The 17475-nt window shown below is 56.6% G+C and overlaps 1 protein-coding gene across 4 annotated transcripts in view; it reads right to left on the reverse strand.

The window, feature by feature from the left end:
- Dlgap4 (DLG associated protein 4) overlaps nucleotides 1-8302 on the reverse strand; it is a 147572-nt gene extending 139270 nt beyond the window's left edge. For 3 of the 4 annotated variants that reach the window (XM_021650986.2, XM_021650987.2, XM_021650988.2), the window contains exon 1: nucleotides 8160-8302. The gene's annotated coding sequence lies outside the window, so the exon portion shown is untranslated. The remainder of the gene's footprint in view (nucleotides 1-8159) is intronic. The other variant, XM_060382948.1, reaches the window with a different exon arrangement.
- Nucleotides 8303-17475: the final 9173 nt, after the last annotated feature.

Below are 17475 nucleotides of genomic sequence, written 5' to 3' on the forward strand. Positions count from 1 at the left end.
AGAGACGGGTGACAGAGCACGCCGACCGTCATGCTGAGGGCTGAGGGCCCACCGCGCTGAAAGCAGCTGCGTACGCTCCTACATCAGATAAACTGTCTGAGTGTGAGACACAGAAACAGACCTGATAGAACATCTGGGAAGCATTTTGGCTGCCTTGGGCTGCAGGAGGAGCCCAAATTCCTCTTTGTCGTTGAACCCCAGGCCCCTCCATAAGGGATCCAGAGAGAAGGCTGCCTCTCTGCTGAACTCCGGGAACCATCTTGCCATTCATCAAACCCAGCCTTGCAAATGCTTCCTGGAAACTTTGGGCCCCGGCGGGCCATGGTGACAGCTCCCAGGCTGCCCATTACTTGTGCCCCTGCCCTGGCCGGCATCAGCAGAGGGAGTGCAGACTGGGTCAGCAGAGGTTGGCCCGCTTTGGTCTTGGCCATGGCAGGTGGGCAGGCAGCCAACATTCCATGCCAATGCCAGGAAACCTGGCAGTTGCTGGCCAGGAGAGTACTGTGGGCCTGCCCCGCTCTGGAGCCATCTGTGGCTCCCTAGTTTCTTTCACTGAGAAGCGTCCACATAGGAGAGGCTGGAGAGGGTCCCCCAGTTTCTGCTGCACATTAGGAGACCCACTCAAATGTCCTGGAGCACAGAGGTGGACAAGGGCTCCCCGGGGTCAACCCCAGTAGACTGCCAGTCCACATTCCACCAAATCTCCAGTCCTGCCCACATGGCTTCACCTCTCCCTACCTCCTTCACTTGTCAGCAGACTTCCGCAGCCAGTAAGACCACGTGGCCCAGCCTGACCCTAACTCATACCAAGTCCTCCTTGGTCCCTCCACGCTGCAACCCTGGCATTCCACACTGCCCCTACCTCGGGACTCTGTACCAACCTCCCCAGCCTCAGGTCACTTCCTGAGACAGTCCACCCTGAGGCCTGACACTAGCTCCGGGGTTCTGCGGGGCAGCCCGCCTGTCACCGCCTTGAGGTTACATTCATCCGGAAGGTTATGTAACGACTGCAGGCCTCCCAAGAGGACCGCGGCTCTGTAGGGCAGGGCCCAGCCACTTGTTCCCAGTGTATGCCCAGCACAGAGCAGGCACCTGCCATGTGTTTGCTGAATGGACACTCGGGAATAGGAAAGAGGAGGTAAGCCCCAAGGGATGATGTGGCTTCATTATCCCTGTCTCAAGTGTCAAGACGATCCAACAGTCCACAAAAGCCTGGCCGGAGTCAGGGTCCAATACCTGACACACATACACCCCCCACAGGCCAGGACACTCCCTCACACTATGTCACAGATACACATATGGCCCACATGTACCATGCCGAAGCCTCCACACACAGCACGCACGCCACACACAGTCCCATCACCCTTGCCCGCACACACGCCACCCATCCACACTACATACATCTGCCCACGCTTCACACTCTGTACATACATGCCAAACACACCTTCTCACATACCACACATATGCACACCACACATACATATCACACTCACCTCCCTGCATGTCACACACATACGCACCATACACCCACACCACATTCATCTCCACACACCTCACACATGCCATCTCCACAACCATGTATACACACCATGGGAACTGCACCTCACGCCACACACATGCCACAGACACACACAAACATACCACACGGCACACATACATACCTCCCCACACATCACAAAGAGTACACGGCCCACACATACCTACCTCCGACATACTACACGCACGCATGCACACACAAACATACCGCACATGTGATGGCCAACACGGGCAGCCAGGACGGCTGCTCGTCCCCATCACTGCGCTCACTCTCTCAGAGAGCCCGGAAGGCCAGCTGAAACTCACACACAAGCAGAAATAGGCCTGCTTGACCTGGCTGAGCAGGACCCCTGGGGCCACCCAGCGCTGCCTGCCTCTGCCATTTCCACACGGTTCCCTGGGAAGTCTCACAAGTGTCCAGTCCTCTAGGAATCCCTCACAGCCCAGAAGTGGCAAGTCCCTGAGAAGGAAAGGTGTGAGATGCCGACACCTCCTAACTTGTGACCACAGCAGCACCGCATGGAGCCTGGAGATGGGTGAGGCCACTCCACACTACTCTCAACTCCCAAAACGCAGAGGGGGAAACTGAGACCAGAGACGACGCAGAAGCCCAGTGACCAGGTGGCCTCTGGCTGGGCCCTACCTTTCTGCCTGGACTGTCGGGTACACGTGCCTGGGTCAAACCCCACTCCACCACCCACTGGCTCGGTGCCCCTCCCCCCAAGCCCCAATTTCCTCCGTCAAGAACAGGGATGAGCACATTACCCTACTCCCTCACACGCAGAAAGCACTGGTGGCACAGGGCTTGGAAGCCATTTCTACCCCAGGCTGATTGCACCCAGCTAGGCAGCCTCCAGAGGGGTTTGCGCAAAGCCACAGAACCCAGAGCCCGGCCCACACAGTCCAAGCTACCGAGCAAAGGAGGACACGGGAGCTTGGGGGCCAGCAAGGCCATGGCACTCAGGGCCTCCAGTGACCTCCAGCTCCCTGGGGATTGATCTAGCAGAGCTAAGGATGCTGGCCTTGGCAAGAGCTGGGGGAGGCAGGCAGGCAGCTGGGGTGCCAGGGTGGTGGGAAGAAACTTGCCCCCGTTTTTAGCAAACCTGATCCCCGTTTCCAAGCTGTACTCCACAGTCCACAGCCACGTCACTATCACAGCACCCAGTTAGCCCGCACCAGGTGGGAGGCAAAGCCCCCTCCCTCTGGCAGGGGTTGGGAGACAGAGGGTGGTGGGGAAGCCAGACAGCTGTCAGGGTGAGAACATAACACAAGACTCCTGATACCTCCTTGGGGGGTGGGGGGAGTCTAGCTCAGTTCACCCCTGCAGTTAAAGAGAGCAGAGCTGACAAAGACTCAGAGGGCACCCCACAAAAGAGATGGAGACCACGGAGCTTGAAGAGGTACAGGTCCTGAGTCAGGAAACGCAGCAACAGAGCACCGAGCAGTTCACCATCCTTCTCAGAGCCCCTCAGGCACACAGCACACATGCTGTGACCCACCAGGAGCCCATCTCTACACAGACACTTAAGTCTGGAGGCCAAGTGCTCAAGAACCCAAGACCAGCTCTTGGGGTGCATGGTGTCCCGGTACCTCCATCAGAATGTCCAAGGCCCCACACAATGCTGTGTATACAGCAGGCACTCAGTTTATGCATCAGCAAGTCTTGCTCCGTGTATATGCCTCTGCCCCCCCCACCTTCTGTATCATCAGACTCACTCTGACCCCGTCCTGGGCTTTCCCATGATGACCCCTCTAGGGCACCAAATGCCCGTCTGACCATGCGATGCCACTCCTGGAGTTGGGTCCCTACCGGCCCACTGCTCTGTCGGAGGAAGGGAGCCTGCTTCACAACTGAAAGGTCCTGGAAGCCAGCTCTTCTCAGTGGTCCGGCTGGCAGAGGTGGTCACTTCCACCCATACAGCCTCTTCACCCCTCCAGAAAGTCTTAAGAGTGGGTCACAGCCCCTTTTGGCAGCCCCCATATCATGGGGCCACGGCAGTCAGGACTCAGACCAGACCTACTGCAGGGCTGAGAGACGTGGCCTCTGCCGATGACCGGGTGATGCCTCAGGCTGCTTGCCTGTACCAGGCGGGGCTCCACCTCCAGTGGGTATGGCCAGGCTCCCCAAAGCCAGCAAGGACCCTACTGCAGTTGATCCCCAGAGGCTCATGCCCCACCCCCATTGCTTGCTGGTGAACAAATGGGAACCTCAGGGTCCCCAGATGATGGGCTCAGGTGAGACTCTAAGCTCACTGACTTAGATCCAAATCCTGGTATCAGGGCTTCGCATCAATGTGACCTTAGTCCACTTGCTTAGAACTCTCAGTGTCCAGTTTCCTCACCTGTAAAATGGGGCTAGTAAGACTAGGGTACGGCAGAGGCTGAAGCAGACGTCGGATGCTTGGAGTCAGTATTACTAACTAGCAGGCCCTGAGCCACACTTAGTTCTGAGAGATGGTCAATGATGCTTTGTTAAGCAGAGAGTTGTCTTTAACTGCCAGCTGCTGATAACGGCTGTTGTTATTATTATTATCATCGTCAACATTATCAGGGATCCCCAAGCCTGGTTTTGCAACCAGCCCTGGTGAGGGGTGTAGCAAAATTCTCCAAACAAAATGTGCTTCCATTCATTTTGGGTTTTTGAAAAGGCCACGTCAGACAGCTCGGTGGGGAGGAGGCGGCATTGCGAAACCCAGCACAGAAGGATCCAGGCTGCTCCTCGGCTCAGGAAGTGATGTGCCATCTACTCCAGAGAGGCCCTGATACAATGGCTACCCCGAGGGCCCGGTGGCTGGGCTTCCTGGCCTGTGGGCCTAATCTCCAGCCTCCGAGCGACCCCTGCATCTCAGTTTCCTCATCAGTCAAATGAAGGTATTTCCTCTTCATTCCTACCAAGGAGATAGCTAGAAAATGTGGAAATTAAATGTGTCCTGTAAACTGCAGAGTGCGGAACATACCCTAAAGGCTCCAGTCTTGGCCTGAGGTTGTTGCCAGGAGACTGCTGAGTAGGTGGACAGAGAGAATCAGCAACCCCCCCCCACACACACACAGACACCATAAACCACACATACAAAAGAAAGGTAGTCAGTCATGTGTGGCTCAGAGACCAACCACAAGATCCCAATGGAGTGTCATAGGAAGGCCTGCTGGGTAACAGCCTTTCTCATAGGGTACCCGGTCAGAGGTCACCTAACGGTGTCGTCTCTCCCTGAGCCAGCCCCTTTCACCTCTTCAGTGGCAGGGTTATCTATCAGGAGAAACTATGGCCCACAGGCCTGGGCCTGTACATATGTAGTCCTCCAAACCTATGAGAGCATCCCAGGCCCCATCCTGTGCCCATAGTGCCCACGGAAGCAGCCACCCAAGAGTCACGCAGGAGGGCCACCTTGGATTAGGACACCGGCTGCCTTCCTGGTCTTACGAATGCCGGTGAGGTCCTCAGCCAGCAGGGTCCTGCTCCTTTGCTCTCTACCCACCCAAATCCCTGAGGCCTCCAAACCCAGACCAGCATATGACCACTGGGATATGTTTCCAGCACCAGGCAGCATGGGTTCCCCAGAACAGGAACAGTTGTAGTTCACATACCAGATCTCATCTGACCCGACACTGTGTCCCCCGGCCTGACACAGCGCTGAGCACTGAAGAGAGCAGGAAACCCGAGTAGCCCAAAGAAGGGACGGCAGGTAAGAAACCAGAGGGACAAGCTAATGGCCCCATAAATGCAACAAGCGTAATGAGTTAGGCGACTGATGTGAACACGTGGACTCACGCAGAAAGAGGGACCAGACCACAGGCCCACAGGGATGCCTGGAGATGCAGACCTACCCAAGCACAGCCTCCGCCTCTGCCAGAACCTCAGGACTCCCACGGACGCACCGGGCTTCTAGAGGCAACAGACCTATAACTCCCACAAGTCTGCCAAATGCCTCTGGGGGTACAGAGCCAGCTGGAGGCAGGAACCCATAGGGACAGTCATGTGGGCAACTGGCCCTAGCCAAGACTCCTCCATGCCCATTGCCCAGCCCTCCCCTTGGAATGCGCAGCTCACACTCACCCACTCATTCAAACCAAATAAATAAATAATAGGAGCAAGTTCCCGCAGCCAGCCAAGCCCGGTCCTCAGCGCAGGGAGGCTGCCTCGAAGGCGTGCGCTGCCCCTCCCACATCAATCACACTGCGCCAGGCATGGCACAGAACTGTGGCCCCGGGAGTAAAGCAGAGGTCCTGGGGCCGTGGAGATGTTGACAGGGACGCAGGGTGGCCTCGGAACTGAGGAGGCTTTCTCCAAAAGTAATGCCTAGGATGAGGCCAGGCTGATCAGGAGTAGTTTAAGTAGGTGAAGTGGGTGTGTGTGAGAGAGGGGTGTGGGCAGAGGACCCAGCGTGCTCAAAGAACCTGAGGTGAAAGGAAACTCAAACACAGTCAAGGAACTGCACAGGAGCCAGGGAGACCAGAGCCGGAGTGAGAGGAGCCGGGGAACGAGATGCAGCCCAGGGGGCTGGGCTTCAGGCTGGAGCTGTGGGCATTTACTGGGTACGAACTATATACTTTCAGAAAGAGAGAAAAGAAAGACAAAAAAGAAAGAAAAAAGAAATCTGAATTCAGATTTTATTCATTTGAATTTCAGAATGTTTAAATGAAAATACTGACGTGCACGGGAGTCCGGGGATGCTGTTCTTAAATGCTTCTTCAGATGAACGAATCCCCATCGATTAGAGCTGTATGGGAGGGGAGACCACCCGCCCTCTACCGCATAAAGGGCACCGGACCACATCCCTCCGTGAGTAGATACACTGACATTTATGAGGCCAGACGCCTGTGAGCCAGAAAATCCTAACAAGATGCCAGTGGGTGCCCTGGACACACTAGGTACGTCACCGAGTCCTCTGGAAGCTCCAAGTACCCGTTCCACCCTCAGCTCCTAAGTGCTGCGCAGCCTGCTTTCAAAACAGCAGGCTCCGCTGCCAGGCAGCCCTGCGCCCGCCCTGGGCACAGCCCTCAAACCTGCAGCTCTCTCTCCGGCTGACACCAGCAGGGTGCTTCCTGGGCTCCCGGTTCTGGACGGCCCTGCCTACCCCACACTTTCTGTCAGGGCCCTGCCCACCTACCTCTCCAGCGCCCAGCCCAGCTCCACCTGGCCTAAACGGAGCAGGGCTTCACGGACACCACTCACAGGCACTCCAGGCACTCCCCAGCTCCAGAAGGACCCCGCACTCTATCCCACCCCTACCCCAATACGGACACACGCCTGCCCCACGTGCACAGCTCTTCAGAAGCTACTGGGAGCATCCTCCGAGCTGGCCGAGCAGCGGCTGGAGCCCAGCTGAGGAGGAGGGTGGTCCCCAACCGCGGCTCCTAACATCCGAGCCTCAGCCGTCAGCCCGGAAACCAGCTCCGCGGCCCCACCCAGTCCCGCTGTCCTCAACAGTCCGGCTCAGACCCCTCGGGCCGCCCTCGGCCCGGGCAGCCCACCGGTCCCTATACCGGAGGAGTGGGAGACAGGCAGCCACCTGAGGGGCAGAATTCTATAGACTCCTCCAACAGGCTTTCCGACATGGTCCTGTACGGCCCCTTGCCATCACCTCTAGCCTTGCAGAAAACACTGTCCTCTTCCAAGTGAAGCCACGGAGGCCGAGGGACCCGGACCCTCCCCCACCGCGCAGGAGGTGCCAAGAGTAGAGGCGGGGCAGCCCAGCCTCCTCAGGGCTGGGGACTGCAGCCCCCTCCCCCTCCGTCATTGCTACTTCCAAGCAGGTGGAGGTGCTGGGACCCCACCGCCATCAGCACTGACCCCCAAGCGTGGGGTGGCCCATCCTCAGGTTACCTCCGCCACGACTGGCCTTCCCCCCTCCCACCTACCCACCACCCTTCCCCCATTTCATTTTCCCCCACAACATCAACAGTCAGCGACAGCCCCTTTCCGCAACACAGGCAGCGTGGAAGAACGCGAGAAGGGAGGCGGATGAAGGGCTGGATGGGGAAGCCGACAAGGCAGGCTCTGCCCGAAAAGGCCCAGGGACCGTCACTTGCCCAGGTAGCACATGTGCCCTCCCAGCAGGCCCAGCACATCTGGACACAGCTGGCCTCCGCAGCCACCTGGTCTACCCTGCACCCGCTCTGCACGAGAACCCCCTTTCCCGCGGGGCGCCGCACGTGGGGGCCTCCCGTGGCCATGTGAGCACCCCCCCAGCCCAGGTGCCGGGGTCGCCCGGCCCCTCCCCGGCACGCGAGCGCGCCGGGGGCGATGCGGCGCGGGGTCGCCCGCCCCCTCCCCGGATGCCCGGTCCCGGGGAGAGCCCGAGAAGGGGGTACGCGCGTGCGGAGGGCAGAAGGCGAGGAAGCCCGGCCGCCCCGACACGCGGCCGGGAAGGGGCCGCCGCCGCCCGCCGCCTGCGGATGGAGGGCCCGTAGCGGCTGCTGCGCCCCGGCCGGGAGAGGGCCGGCAGCGTCGGAGGGGCCGGCCCGCGCCAGGCTCCAGGCCCCGGCGCCGCCGCCCGTCGGAGGAGCCGGGAGACCCGGCCGCTGCGCGCTGCTGTCCCGGGGTCTGCCCGCGGCCGGGGGCTGGCTGCCCGGGATCGAGCCCCGGAGGAGGGTCTCGACGCGTGCCACCCCCGCGCGCTCACCTGTGCCCGGCGCTCGGCCGCCTCGGTCCGCTCGGCCTCTGCGCCGCTCCCGCTCCGCTCGCTCGCTCGCTCGCAGCGACGTCCGCCTAGGCCCCGGCCCCGGCCCCGGCCCCGGCCCGCGGGCGCCCCATGCCTCTCCTCCGGCCGGCGCGGCGCCCCAGATGCGGCTGCGGGAGGAGGAGCCGCGCGGCCCCGGCTCCCGGGGAGCGGCGGGGAGGGGGCGGGGGGCGGGGAGACGCGCGCGGGGGAGGGGGCCGCGCGGCTGCGCTCAAAACCAGGCGCGGATCCGGCCGGGGGCCCGGGGCTGCGGGGAACCGCAGGGGCCGCTCGGGGCCCGGCGCGTCGCCCCCGCCGCCGGCCCGGGGGAGGGGAGGGGCGCCGCGGCTGCGGGCGCTGGGTGTGTAGCGGAATGAGCGCTTGGGGATCGGCGACCGGTCGTCCAGAGAGGGCAGGCTACCGGAGCGAGGCTACACAGCGCGGCCGCGGTGGCGCGCGAACTTGGAAAGCCGGGCTGTTGAGTGGGCCGGCAGGAACGTGTGTTGGCCTGGGCTGCGCTCCCTGTCCGGTAGGGAAACTGAGGCACGGAAAAGATGAAGCTGGTCTGGGTCTCGCCGCGGGAGCCGGGCTTCTCACCCCTCTTCCGTCCCCCCCCCCCCCGTTGGGGTTCCTGCCTCTAGGATCGGGTGCCCCCTCCCGGTGACCCGCTTCCTGCAGAACCCTTGTTTTGGCCAGCGGTACCTGGCCAACGCAGCTCTGGAATTCGTGGCCGGGCACCTGTCCTACCTCTCCTGGGGCCTCTGGGACCACGGACTGGAGAGCCTCTTCCTGAGCCCGTTTTTTCCACCTGCACAATGGGAACAACATAGCATCTCTCTCCTTAAGAAACCGAAGAGATTGAGTATAGGTAAGCCCTCCTTACTGGATCGTGGCACTCAGTAGGTGTCAAATGGATGCACCTCCTCCCCGGCTCCCACACAGCTGTCCCTGGAGAATGCTAGGTGTACAATCAAGGCTCCTCAAAGCCCTCTTTCTTCTCTTTCCACCGCCTGCCCACCCTCCTCGCATCTCTATCCCGCTGTTCTAGTCCTAGCCGCTCCTCCGCCCCCCCCCCCAAGCCTGCAATGTCCTCCCACCATCTCAGTGACAAACTCCTACTCATCCCTCAAGACCCAGCTTCTCACACTACTGGCCCACCCGTGCCTCCCTTCCCAAGAACAGCCTCGCCTTTCCCCCTGCGGTTGTGCTGAGCTGCTTGGACTCCTGCAACTGCGGCTTCTGGCCCAGAGATAGGCCATGACCCATGCTGCCGGAAGGGGATTGCTCCCTGGGGAAGATGGGCAGGGGAGAGGTCAGTATGGAGTCCTAGAGGAGGAAAGCGAAGGGGAGGGTGTACATTCAGGCAGCCAGTAGAGTGGAACAAGAGCCCTCAGATAGCTTGGAAGATCTCCATGGATTTGGGAGCCTCTGACTGGGCTGGACAGCGGCCTTCCTCTGGAGGACTGGCTAAAATGAGCAGGTGTAGGCCCCAGAAGAGCACTCCAACGGCTCGTTCATCAATGCTCACAGCAGCACTGACTAAAAATGAGAAGCTGGTCACAGCCGTTGTCTGGAGCCTGGGCAAACAGTGACCACAAAAGGCTGTCCCCATGCCATGTGCCTCAAAACATCTATTAGGGTGGATCACAGAACCCACACTTGGCTTGTGAAGACTCAGAGATGGGCTTTGTGATTTGTGAGCTTTGCCTGAATGCAATACAATCTTTAAAATTAAAAAAAAAAAAGATATTGTTGGGTTTTTTTAAAAAGCAAGTTGCAGACAGGAAGAGCCAGACACGTAGTTTGAAAACACACAACACAAATGCTGTGTTATCCGGGGACACGTGCATACGTGAGGTATAAAACACTCATGGGGGTGAAGAAGAGCAGATTTTGACAAGGAGTGGCCGGAGGACAGGGGAGGAGAGTGTGTTGGGGCTTCTGTGTGCTTGAAATGACTTCTGCTCTGAAGCCGGAGGGTGCACGTGTGAGTGTCTGTTCCAACGCAGCTATCCAGACATTTGTAAACCAGATATATTTATGTTGCGATAATACTTCTGGTTGAAAGTCAAATGCCGCCTAGGGAGGGGAGGGGGAGCCACAGCTGGTCCTTGAGCAGAGTGGGGACTGGAGGAGGCAGGAAAGGCCAAAGAGACTGCTGGGTCTGTGCAGGGGCGCGGTGGGAATGGGGGGACCGAGAGAAAGAACCCACAGGTGTCCTTAGGTAGGGGTCACAGGGCCTGCACAGGGTGAGTGTGGCCCACAGGCTCTGCTATTCCCCGCACCAGCCGACGGTCACCCTGGTCACCCTGTCGGAGAGTAGTCCCTGGGAGGCCGCATTCTGGAGCTTCTCTGAGAGAAACCAGCAATTCAGACATTTTAATTCATTTTAGTTAAGATACAGGATAATGGCCTCATGATGACATCTCACACACTATGTCTCTGTACCTTCGTGGTCCTCTATCCCGCTCCCCTCCCCTTGCCACCCTCCTTATTCCTCCCCTTTCTGCTTTCATGTCACGCGCATATACTATGCCTATATGTAAATGCAGAGTGTGTACTGGAGAAAACACACACTGTCTTTCTCTCTCTGAGGCTGCCTCATTTTGTTTACCATGATAATCCCCAGTTCCATCTATTTCCCTGCAAAGGACATAATTTCATTCTCCTTAGGGCTAAATGAAACTCACTGTGTATATACCACATTTTCTATATATATTAATACACAATTTAGACTGTTTTTAAAAATGTAAAATTTTCCTAAAAATTGTGGCAAGTGCATTAGACCATTCCTACTTCTATAGTGCTGAGCCACGCAGGTCTGCAAGGTCCTCAGGGAAGCTGAGGCTCCCAGGAGGGAAATGAAGGGACAATGACATTGAGTTTCCTTTCTGTGAGGTTTGAGGAGCAGCGGTCTAGGAGGGCTTCCTCGAGGAGGTGACAAGGAGTGATGCAGGGAGAAGATGCCTCCAGCTGAGAAAACAGATGGCACAAAGGCAGTGTTGGGATAAGTGAAGGAAAACAGAACAGGAGGTTCAGGAGGGGAAAGCACGTGGCAGACATGATGCCTGGCCCTGTTAGCAGCTGGGGTCACAACTAGATACCCCTGCATGCTGTGGGCTGGTGAACATGACTAAGACAGTCCCAGAGGTTAGCGAGGGGACGATCAGAGCAGCCCTAACATACTATCGGAAGGAGCGGGAGCTGGGGCACCCATGAGGCTCCAGTAATCTCATTGGTGCCATGTGAACGACACCCCCTCACCTCTCAAACGTGACTCCCTCGGGGGCCTTTCACAAGCGCAGGTCTCTGCTCAGCAGGACCCAGAAGCCTTCATGACTACCAGATTCCTGGGGAAGCTACGCTACCTGTCCCCAAGTCCCCAAGCAGAGGTGGGAGGTGTCCGGGAAGGCGCACCCGGCGGGGCGGAAGACCTGAACACAGTCCAGTTAGCAGCCGACTGGAGGGCAAATCAATAAGTAAATAAACAGCAGCCTAGACGCACTCGGGCTGTGGGACGATGGGAGCAAAACCGCACGCGACCTAAACAGAGCCTGGTCAACCGTCCTGACTTGACAAAAGCCTACACAGTGTGGGAGCTGTTAACATAACGTCGACAAGCAAGTAAGAGCACACGCGTGCTATTCAGGTACTCATATAGGTAATGAGAGTGGAAACGAGGAGGCCCAGGGAGAAAGGAGGAGAGCCAGAGGCTCGTTGACTATGGTGCATGTTCTGCACCATTCTAAGTCCACGCGTGCACCAATGCACATAGGAGCTAAAAAAGAGAGGGCTGGGGAGGCGGCTCAGGTGGTCTGCAGTGCCAGCATAGGGACCTGAGTTCAGATCCCCATAACCCACGTAAAAAGTGGGAGAGGGGAGCTCATCGGCCGGCTGGTCTAGCCAAGTTGGTGATCTTTTAGGTCCCGTGAGAGACCCTGTCTCAGAAAAGGAAGGTGGAGAATGACTAAGGACAGACACCCTACACTGACCTCTAAACTGACTCACACATTGTACATACATGCACTTCACCTACACATACACACACACTAACCACTAGCCTCCTCCCCGGGGACCCCGCTGAGATAAGGGCCACACTAGCTTGACTAAAGTTCGGATCCCCAGAACTCATGCAAACAAGGTGAGGAGGTGGCCTGTGTCTGCAATCCCAGCACTCTCCAGTGAGGCGGTAGGTGGAGACAGGATGTTCACGGGCCAGCCAGCCTGGCAATCACAGTGGGTGACAGAGCCTGTCTCAAACAGGCGGACACAGACGGCCTAACCCAACATTGTCCTCTCACCTCCACATGCACACGGCCCTCACGCGACTACAGTGCATACGTGAACAAGGGTGCACACACGGAGATTTAAAAAAAAGAAAAGAAAAAGAGTGAAAATGCATTTCTAATTGAGAAAAGGCAAATAACTCAAATTCATAATTAAAACGCTGTCGATGGAAATTCATTTATATAATGAAAGACTAAGATTAAATCAGTGAAATAAGCAAGGGGCTGCAACATAAAAATGAGATGAAGAGAAAGGGTGAAAAAGGATTGTTTTTACTTATGTGTGTGTGCACGTGTGTGTGCATAAGTGTGTGTGTTTACACAAGAGGCTAGAAAAGGATGTCACGTCTCCTGGAGCTGAAGTTCCTGGTTTTCAGCCACCCAGCATGGATGCTAGTAACTGAACTCTAGTCTTCTGGAAGAGTCAGAAGCACTCTTAATCAGCGCACCATTCCAGCCTCTACATGCATTAGCGAGAGAGACAGAGGCGGGGCTGGAGAGGTGGCTCAGCAGCTAAGAGCACTTGCTGCTCTTTCAGAGGACTGGGGTGCATTTCTCAGCCCCAACATGGCAGCTCACATGACTCCGTAGTTCCAATCCCAGAAGACTTGAGTCCTCTTTTCTGACCTCCGTGGCCACCAGGCACTCATGTGGTGCACAGACACACATGTGAACAAACCATTCATACGTGTAAAACATTTCTTTTTTATTTAATGAGATAGAAGGAGGGAGAAGAGCCAAGCATGGTGGCTAATATCTGTCACCCCAGTGCCAGAGAGGCTGAATAGGAGTAGCAAGGCAGTTCAGGGACATCCTGGGCTACACAGTATATTCCAGGCTAGCCTAGGTTACAGTATGAAACCAGTCTAAGGAAAAGGCAAAGTAGGGAGGAAGATAGATAATGTGTTTCAGAGAGGATCGTTCACTCGGGTAAGAGGAACAGGAATTACAATGCCAGGGGACATTTGTCTGACCCGGCCCAGAGACCGGAAAGGGGCCAACGTGGTAGGGAAGAGGCTCTGTTACCCTGGCCCTCCAAGATGGCCCCTACCCCTGCCATCAAATTTGCCAGCCTGCACTGTAGAGGTGGCAGAGCCATGGGCTTCAGAAAGGACCTGGGAGGATGGAGTGCCTGACCCAGACTGGCAGCGGGTGACATCACCTTCAGTGGTGATCTGCCGAGGTAATGGAAAGGCCTGGTTTGCCCACATGGGTCAAGATGGTCTTGGAGGATGCCCAGAGCCGTCCACATAAGAGCTCAGGCTGGGCTAGCTATTCAGGCGTGTGAGAAGAAAGGCATTTCCCAGGACATCCTGGGTCTGGGGCTCCTGCAGGGAGTCTCCTGCCAGACCTCCTGTCCCAGCCCCCTCCCCCTTTTCAATCCATCCTTCATGTTGTCAGACCCCAAGAACATGTCCAGGGCACACCTCTGGCTTCCCTGCTTAAAACTCACCTCTTAGCTCCCTGCACCCAGGGTAGAGCTCTGGAGGCCGGGACTGGTAGCCTTCGCCCTCCAGCTTTCGTGGCTCCCCTAACTCAGTCCTGGTGACGTGTCATGACTCAGGTCTAGGCTCTCGGATACACCTGCTTCCTTCCACACTAGCCAGAGGTGATCTTGACTCACCTGGAAAACACGATAAGGACACACTTGCCTGGAGCACTGTGGCAAACACTGACCCGGACTCCAGCTGCAGCCCAAGTGGACAGCTCCTGACCCTGACCCACAGGCGCCCACCTCGCTGCCCTTCTCTGCCTGACCAGTGGCTCACGGCGGCCACCTGTCCCTAGCATCCATTCTGTTCGCCTCCCCTCCTGCACTCTCTCATCCTCTTCACTCCCTCAGGCCTCCTCCAGCACCTCCCAGTTATCTACCTCCACTCAACTGCCTGGTGGGAGCTCTGCTTTGGGGGACCCAGACCGACATACTTCCATGAGGCTGGAAGTAGCTCCTTGAGGCTCAGCATTACCTCGAATTCTTCCCTAATGGAGTGCTTGTTAGACGTGCTACCCACTATGACCAGACTTCGTGCATCTGTGTGACCTCATGCCCTGGCCTCAGCCAAAGCAAGGGAGAGATTCTTCTTAAAATAGATTTATTTGTGTGTGTGTGTGTGTGTGTGTGTGTGTGTGTGATTCTTCTTAAAATAGATTTATTTATGTGTGTGTGTGTGTGTGTGTGTGTGTGTGTATGTTCTGAAGCACACGTGTGGAGGTCAGAGGTCAGCTTGCAGGAATCACTTTTCTTTGGCTTCCATTTGGGTTCTGATGATGTAAGTCAGGTCATCAGGCTTTGCATCACGAACATTACCAGCTGATCACTTTCAAGTGCCTACACATGTGAGGGAAATTTCACCTAGTGTGTGGACAGGAGGGACTGTCCTCTTCCTGTTCCTCACCAGGATTTCCCAACCCTTCCTATACCCCCTGCTTGGTTCTGCCCTGTCTTCTTAGTGTGGAAGGAGTAGGGTCTCAGCTCTGGGTTCTAATCTTGGCTGTGGCACAACTGGCTCCGACTATAACCAACCTCATTGAGCCTTATTTTCTACAAGTGGAAAGTGGACACAAGTGCAAACACCTGTGTGGCGGGACTGATGATGGACTCACATGACAGAAACACTTGCTAAACTGCAAAGTGGTTTTCTGAGGCTGAGCTATCACTGTCCCCGGGGCTGGCACCAGGCCTGGCATGGAGGAGGTGCCTGCAAAATGTTTGGAGAACAAACTGAAGCCAGGAGTGGAAATCCCCACGGTGTTCCCTCCCTCGTTCATTCACTCGCTTGTTCGGCATTTTCACTGATACCCATCCAGACTGTGCCTCAGGCACTGTGGTCTTTCGAGACTAGACTGGAGAGAACATGGCTGTCTCACAGGGACCCCAGCCCAACATCCCTGGTGTGGGAGACATGGTCTGCAGAGGCACAGGATAGAACCTGAGGCACAAGGGGAGGGCAGGGAGCACTCTCCATCCTGAAGGCGTGTGCAGAGACCGGTGCCAACAGCTCACAGGGATAAAAGAGAAACCACAGAGGTCATGGCAGACTCTATGGCTTTGCAAGGAGCAGAGGGGCTCTTCTGAGGTGATGGGGTCTAGAGAAGGACAAGGCTGGGAGAGAAATTTTTGTCTTGTGTGTGTGAGATCTTCAGGATTCCTTTTGTTTCTCAATGCTTGAGTTTCTTCATCGGTATAAATGGGACAAAAATCCCACAAGAAGGCTGCTCTGAGGAGGACAAGCAGGGAGGAAGAAGGAACTCACGGATGTGAGTTGAATGAATGAGCCAGGGAGAGAATGAGTGAATGAACTTCTGCCAGCACAGGAATACCAGATGTTCTGAGCTTGGGACTCAGCCTCAGTGCAACCTGTTTCCCGCCTCATCCTTGTGGTTCTGCCTCCCACTCACTCAGAGGACCCTGGGCTAAGGGCTGGCACATCTTCAGGGCCGCCTGGGGAGTCAAACAAACTGTCAAGGCCATACATTGTCTCCTTCTGGTCACCAGAAACATTTTCTGCCCTTGCCCTCCGATAGAGATGTGTGCCTCCAGGCCCTGCCCTGGTGCTTTCTGGAATGGGGAGGCACCTGGGTCTCCCTGCCTCCTCCAAGGGCCCAAGCAACTGCCTTTGCCTCCCAGATGCCCAAGCCACCATCTGCTCCCATCCAAGCCCTCAGCTCTTTTCTTAAAATATTTCCTACGGTTTCCTTGGAGACATCTCTCACACAGAAGAAAGGGAACTTGGGAAGAGAGAACGAAGCAGTGGAGAGGTTGAGTCCTGTGCTCTGAGTACCTACTGTGTGCTGGCCTGGCCTTTAAACTCTTTCTGAGCCAGAAAGGGCCAGACCTCCTGGCAGGCCTTGTAGCCCTCTGTTCCCTTTTCCAGTCTCAAGACACGTGGAAGCAGACCCAGGGTCTGCAGTTGCCAAAGACACGTTTGGGACTATAAAGACAGTCTCACCCCAAACCCTAATGTCATGGCCTGAGCGGGGCCAGCCCACTGCCTAGTTCCTTCCCGCCCTTTATGCAATGCCATACACTTTCAGATTATATGTGAGGCCCAGGCTGGTAGAGATGGGAGGAGTGTCTCAGTTTAAAATAAGACTAGGTCTCCTCAGTCTGCAGCTGCATTACTAGCTCAGTTGGAGAGCGTTGGCCTAGCATTCAGGAAGCCCTGGGTTCAATCCCCCCCCCCTCCCGCACCACATAAACTAGGAATAGTCGGCCACGCCCATCATCCCAGTACTAAGGAGGTAGAGGCACAAGGGTCAGTGAGTTCAAGTTCAGCCTGGCCTGTGTGAGAGCCTGTCTTAAAGAGGGGAAAAACAGGGTCACCTGCCTTGAGACAGTCGCATGCTAGAGGAGCCAAGGCCTATTTATTTCCCACGAACAGCAAGGAAGGCTTCAGGGGCAGTTCAGCTTCTCCTCCCAAGGCCCCTGGCTGGATTTACAAACCCCATTTTCCAAAAAAACAGAGGCACAAAGAAGTAAATTTGCTTGTAAAGGAAGGAAGTAGCAGAGGCAGAGACAGTCTCAGTTATGCTCAACTAGCAGAGAGCACACGCCTGAATGGCCATCCCCCAGACAAACACAAAGCACTGCAAGGGCAGGCGGTGGGTATACGGGAGGCTACTGACCCTCGAGTGGAAAGGGAAGAATAAAAGGGTGTGGACAGCATGCCACAGGCCTTCTCTAGCTAGCCCCGAAGTCAATGTCACCAGGGACACACACACCTGCAGGGGGACATCCAGCTCCCAGCGGCCTGAGCTCCCTCATCCCCACTCAGAGTGCCTCACAACCCTAACCCATGTATCCTCGGGGAACCCTGAGCCACCCCTTCTGGTTGGCCCCATCGCTCCACATCTTGGGTTTAGAGGCAGCTAAGCCTAGGAGACCAAGCCAGTTCACAAAGATGACCATAGCCACACCCACTATGTGTGCCCAGGTCTCACGTGCCTTCCATTCTTTTGCACTGGAGGGCTATGGGCGACACTCTCTGTAGACA

Source organism: Meriones unguiculatus, chromosome 4 (assembly GCF_030254825.1).
Source record: "Meriones unguiculatus strain TT.TT164.6M chromosome 4, Bangor_MerUng_6.1, whole genome shotgun sequence".
Lineage (NCBI taxonomy): Eukaryota > Metazoa > Chordata > Mammalia > Rodentia > Muridae > Meriones > Meriones unguiculatus.